A 6650-nucleotide genomic window follows, 5' to 3' on the forward strand; every position below is an offset into this window, starting at 1 on the left:
AGTCAGGGACACACCTGTCCACAATCAGGGACACATCTGTCCCCAGTCAGGGAGACACCTGTCCACAGTAAGGGATAGACCTGTCCACAATCAGGGACACATCTGTCCACAATCAGGGACACACCTGTCCACAATCAGGGAGACACCTATCCACAGTCAGGGACACCCATGTCCACAGTCAGGGACACACCTGTCCCCAGTCAGGGACACACCTGTCCACAGTCAGGGAGACACCTGTCCACAGTCAGGGACCCACCTGTCCACAGTCAGGGACCCACCTGTCCCCAGTCAGGGACCCACCTGTCCCCAGTCAGGGACACACTTGTCCCCAGTCATGGATACACCTGTCCACAATCAGGGAAACACCTGTCCACAATCAGGGACACACCTGTCCACAATCAGGGACACACCTGTCCCCAGTCAGGAACACACCTGTCCACAATCAGGGACACACCTGTCCACAATCAGGGACACACCTGTCCACAATCAGGGACACACCTGTCCACAATCATGGATACACCTGTCCACAATCAGGGAAACACCTGTCCACAATCAGGGACACACCTGTCCACAATCAGGGACACACCTGTCCACAATCAGGGACACACCTGTCCACAATCACAATCAGGGACATACCTGTCCACAATCAGGGACATACCTGTCCACAATCAGGGACACACCTGTCCACAATCAGGGACATACCTGTCCACGGTCGGGGTGGCAGATCGTGCCTTTCAGTTTGCATGTGTTTGTTGCAAGACCTTTATCTCTTGAAACTTTTACTTTGTATTTTTCGGATGTTTATTGACCACATAGGTTGTTCTTATTTCTTGATTCATATTATCATTTAATAGAGAACATTTCATGTTATTATCTGATATATATATATGTGTGATATGCATCTCTTTTACTCATTATTAAACCTATGTTTCTCCACTGTAGTATTCCTAATGATATGTTGTATTTATTAATGATTACATTTATATGTATCTGGTTTACCTTAAAACATACATGGTAGTATTTCATATTTCCTTGTTTTCCCAGTTCACCATCCTGCAATATCCTTTCATGATTCAAACTACAGTAATAAAATGGGCACCAGCCCATTGAACTGTAATCCTCCTATCTGTTTTAATGGACACAACACCATGACAGCCCCAACTCTAACCAGCAACAGTAACATCAAGATACAGTCCTTTATTCAAACCACAACTCTAACCAGCAACAGTAACATCAAGATACAGTCCTTTATTCAAACCACAACTCTAACCAGCAACAGTAACATCAAGATACAGTCCTTTATTCAAACCACAACTCTAACCAGCAACAGTAACATCAAGATACAGTCCTTTATTCAAACCACAACTCTAACCAGCAACAGTAACATCAAGATACAGTCCTTTATTCAAACCACAACTCTAACCAGCAACAGTAACATCAAGATACAGTCCTTTATTCAAACCACAACTCTAAACCAGTAACATCAAGAACAGTCCTTTATTCAAAACAATCTAACCAGATAACATCAAGATACAGTCCTTTATTCAAACCACAACTCTAACCAGCAACAGTAACATCAAGATACAGTCCTTTATTCAAACCACAACTCTAACCAGCAACAGTAACATCAAGATACAGTCCTTTATTCAAACCACAACTCTAACCAGCAACAGTAACATCAAGATACAGTCCTTTATTCAAACCACAACTCTAACCAGCAACAGTAACATCAAGATACAGTCCTTTATTCAAACCACAACTCTAACCAGCAACAGTAACATCAAGATACAGTCCTTTATTCAAACCACAACTCTAACCAGCAACAGTAACATCAAGATACAGTCCTTTATTCAAACCACAACTCTAACCAGCAACAGTAACATCAAGATACAGTCCTTTATTCAAACCACAACTCTAACCAGCAACAGTAACATCAAGATACAGTCCTTTATTCAAACCACAACTCTAACCAGCAACAGTAACATCAAGATACAGTCCTTTATTCAAACCACAACTCTAACCAGCAACAGTAACATCAAGATACAGTCCTTTATTCAAACCACAACTCTAACCAGCAACAGTAACATCAAGATACAGTCCTTTATTCAAACCACAACTCTAACCAGCAACAGTAACATCAAGATACAGTCCTTTATTCAAACCACAACTCTAACCAGCAACAGTAACATCAAGATACAGTCCTTTATTCAAACCACAACTCTAACCAGCAACAGTTCAAGAAAGTCCTTTATTCAAAACAACTCTAACCAGCAACAGTAACATCAAGATACAGTCCTTTATTCAAACCACAACTCTAACCAGCAACAGTAACATCAAGATACAGTCCTTTATTCAAACCACAACTCTAACCAGCAACAGTAACATCAAGATACAGTCCTTTATTCAAACCACAACTCTAACCAGCAACAGTAACATCAAGATACAGTAACATCCTTTATTCAAACCACAACTCTAACCAGCAACAGTAACATCAAGATACAGTCCTTTATTCAAACCACAACTCTAACCAGCAACAGTAACATCAAGATACAGTCCTTTATTCAAACCACAACTCTAACCAGCAACAGTAACATCAAGATACAGTCCTTTATTCAAACCACAACTCTAACCAGCAACAGTAACATCAAGATACAGTCCTTTATTCAAACCACAACTCTAACCAGCAACAGTAACATCAAGATACAGTCCTTTATTCAAACCACAACTCTAACCAGCAACAGTAACATCAAGATACAGTCCTTTATTCAAACCACAACTCTAACCAGCAACAGTAACATCAAGATACAGTCCTTTATTCAAACCACAACTCTAACCAGTTTTTACAACACCCATCTGCACAAACTCACACACATTATAGTCAGTCTCTTCTGTACATGAGGCCGGAGCTCTGACCCAGGTGAATAGGGATCAGTAACCTGTCTCTGTTTGTCCTGTCTCCCTCACACGTCTACAGGCAGGGTGACGCAGGGCCCACAGCAGGCGTCTAGGGGCAATAAAAAGATGTTAAAAGGCTGGCTGAAAATGGCAGATAGTAATGGCTGATAATAACGGCGGAGTTATAGCTGTGGCTCTAACGGCAGTCGTGGCTGTGTCCCGAATGGCACCATATTCAACGGCAGCCCTAAGGATCCTGGTCAAAAGTAGTGCACTATAAAGAGAATAGGGTGCCATTTGGGATTGAACTAGTGTCTGCTCTCAGCCATCCACGGAGTCTCACTGTCTGCCTGAATACAGTTATTACAGCAAGATAACTATTTCTCTTCTCCCTCTTCTCTCTCTCTATTTTTGTATTTCTTTACTCTGTCTGTCATTGCCTTTCTCGTTCTCTCCATCTTTTGTTCTGTGTATCTTGGTCTCTCTCACTCTGAGTCATGTACGAACGTGCACAATCACACACACACACAATGTTTTCTTGACCTGCCCACAGAGTGACATGGACGCCCACAGCTAGCTTGACATGTCAGTGTGTGTAATGTGATGTGAACACACCCCTCCTGAACACAACAGAATCTCAGTGATTCAGTTCCATATGAGGAAGAGCAGCTCCAGAATGCGGCCCTGTGCCGTAATCACTACTTCCTGTTTTCATGGTTGCCTGGTAACCACTAGGCCTGAGTGTATATCTGATGTTGGTTGGAGGTGAGTCACAGGGTTTAGTTTGGTTTTACACTTTGCCAACATCAACCACACTAATAAAGCCTCTCAGAGTAGCAGTGTTGATCTAAGATCAGTTTTGCCTTTTAGATCACAATGAATAAGATTGCATGGACTGGGATGAACTGATCCTAGATCAGCACTCATGAGAAATGTTACGAATACATGTCCAAATCACACAGTCTAACGGCCATTGGTGGAAGAAGGTGAGGACCAAGGTGCAGCGTGGTACGTGTTCGTCATTTTAATGGTAAAGCTGAACACTATACAACAAGCAACAAAAGAACAACCGAAACAGCTCCGTCAGGTGCAAAACACACTAAACAGAAAATAACTACCCACACCACACAGGTGGGAAAAGGCTACCTAAGTATGGTTCTCAATCAGAGACAACGATAGACAGCTGCCTCTGATTGAGAACCACACCCGGCCAAACAACACAGAAATCCAAAACATAGAAAATGAACATAGAATGCCCACCCTAGTCACACCCTGGCCTAACCAAAATAGAGAATAAAAGCCTCTCTATGGCCAGGGTGTGACACAGTCTCTACAGCCTCTGCAGGACATGTAGATATAGGCCTGGCCAAATATGGCATATTAATACAAATAAAAAAGTTAAGAGGTTCAACAGAAATTAATTGCTCTTTTTTGCCAGAAAAGGCATGTTGCACTTGCAACAGAAACATGGTCAACTTAGTGCCAATGATCTAGATACAGCCTCACAGGAAGCAGAATGAAGACTGAAAGAGCCCTTTGACAACTGCATGGCACTGTTTATATGTGAGCTACCATAGTAATAATGAATTAGCTTCAGAAGTTTCATTTAAAAAAACATGGACAAGGTAGCCAAATTTGACCACGCAACAGTAAGCCTATAGACATTAAGTGAAATCATTTTAGTCGATAGTAAGAATGACTTTCACTCAGTCACTGCATAACATCATAAACTGTCCCCTGCACTCCTCCATCAGACACAAGACGTCATCCCGTCACCGGCCCATATTTTATAGGCAATCTGAGACAGCATTACACCTCCTAACGGACTACTGGTGTCAACGTTTCAGTGTGCCATGAGTGGCTCAAGACCTGGTCTGAAATTCTCCCTGGTACCGGTGTTGTGCCGAAAATCTCCCCCCTGACAGAATCCCCCCGCCCCCCTTTCGTGTTCTTCATTGCTGGGACTTGCTTGCTAGTTGAGATTTCCTTCACTCCGTTGTCAGTTTAGCCTACATTTCACTGATCTCGTCATTCCCATGTCTTATTCGACTAGTATTTTTTAAAGTGTAAGGATAATAATTCAGCCATAGCTGTTCTGAAATGTTTATTGCTTGCCAACATTTTACTCCCTCTATGTCAGCCCAACACACATACATTAATTATTCATTTCGGTTGCCTATCCGAAGTTTGAAGTTTGTTCTTTGGAAAGTATTTGACTCTGGTGTGTGTCACATAAAGTTTTTGACTCTAGCCACAAAATTAAAACAGAAATTATTTGACTCTAGCCACAAAACTAAGGAAATTAGAAGGGGGGAGAGATTTTCGACACAACCCCGGCAACGTTTGTTTAGTTTGAGACACGTGGTCCTGTAGCCTGCTTTACCACTGGGCTCAGGAATCAATGTGGATTCGTGTTTATTGACATAAAAAGCCATTACGGAATCTCGAAAGTAACTCGAAATACAATATCATACTCATTCACTTAGCCTCCAGTAAATCAACACATTCTGCCCAGAGGTATAACCCACGCTGGGACATCCTGAACAGCTCTGCGCAAAATCTAGTGACAGACAGACATCCCCCTCACTCCTCCCCTCTGTCCCAAGTTCTGTCTGGCGTCCGGTCCCGCGCACCCAGGCAGCTGTTGAAGGCGGCTGCGGTTCGAGCGAGATGCCAGCCTACCGTAGACTATACGCACGGCATACACTTCTAGTTCCACTGTCCCGAGTCCGGGTAGTAGTAAACCCCGCCCATCCAAAGCGGGACCGCAATGATTTAGAAGTTCAGGAATCCCACGTGACGTCACCTTAGGGGTGATGTAATGCTTCTGTAAATAGAATGTATTGTAATCCTGCCTCAGTCCAACGTGGTTCCTCTCAACTCAGTGCCGCTTGTCCGCTCCACTTGTTAGGTAAGTTTACACAACTGACTTCTATAGCCCACAACTGTACGGCTGGATTGAAAACAACTTTTAGGCTTGCTCGAAGTCAGCGTTTGAGATGTTGTGATATATTTGTATTTTGCTTGTGTAAAGTTTAGTGTGTGCACTGCTGGTCCCGCTTTGGTTCATCAGGCTGCTGCATGTCTATTTGGGTGGTATGACCGCACTCCCCAACCTTGTAGGCTTGTTTATGAGGTGGTCAGGTTGATCCATAACGCGGATCATGTTATTTACAGTAGAGTGGACTGAAGGTTATCAGATGATCTGTATGTGAAGTAGCAGCTTACCCGGGTTGACCTGAGTTGATTGAGGACTTGGTTAGACAGCCTACAGAAAGGGGGGAAGTTGGAAGTTGATTGTTTCGGAAACAACTGCCGAAGTGTTTACGCACGACCAGCTGAAGTTGGACAATCGAACTGACAGGTGTGTGTGTGTGTGTGTGTGTGATGCTGAGTGTGCGCACTGAGTGACCTGTTCACCGTTATTGTTTTTAGCCTACTGTTCCTTTGCATAAGTGCTGAAATTAACCATCGTTTAGCCCTAAACTCTTGTTAAACAAAAACAATGCTAATGTTTGAGTTTGTGTCGTCATCCCACCATGGTATTTGCGAACTTCATTGTTGAGCATGACGTCATGTTGCTTGAGGTCTCCCGCGGAGATGTGTTGACTGTGCGTTGCTGTTGGAAAAACTCATAGGCAAGACAGATTTCCAGAAACAATTTGAGGGGAAGGCTACTCATAGCTTCAATATCACTATCGAATTTGTAGTACAATTTCAGTGAGTAACCTAGTTAAAAATAGTATTCAGATGTA

At 43.0% G+C, this 6650-nt stretch overlaps 1 protein-coding gene across 1 annotated transcript in view; it reads left to right on the forward strand.

The window, feature by feature from the left end:
• Window positions 1-5548: 5548 nt before the first annotated feature.
• LOC115125066 (cyclic AMP-responsive element-binding protein 5-like) overlaps window positions 5549-6650 on the forward strand; it is a 62274-nt gene continuing 61172 nt past the window's right edge. Inside the window, exon 1 of the mRNA XM_065020271.1 lies at window positions 5549-5806. The gene's annotated coding sequence lies outside the window, so the exon portion shown is untranslated. The remainder of the gene's footprint in view (window positions 5807-6650) is intronic.

Source organism: Oncorhynchus nerka, linkage group LG7 (assembly GCF_034236695.1).
Source record: "Oncorhynchus nerka isolate Pitt River linkage group LG7, Oner_Uvic_2.0, whole genome shotgun sequence".
Taxonomy (NCBI): Eukaryota; Metazoa; Chordata; class Actinopteri; order Salmoniformes; family Salmonidae; genus Oncorhynchus; species Oncorhynchus nerka.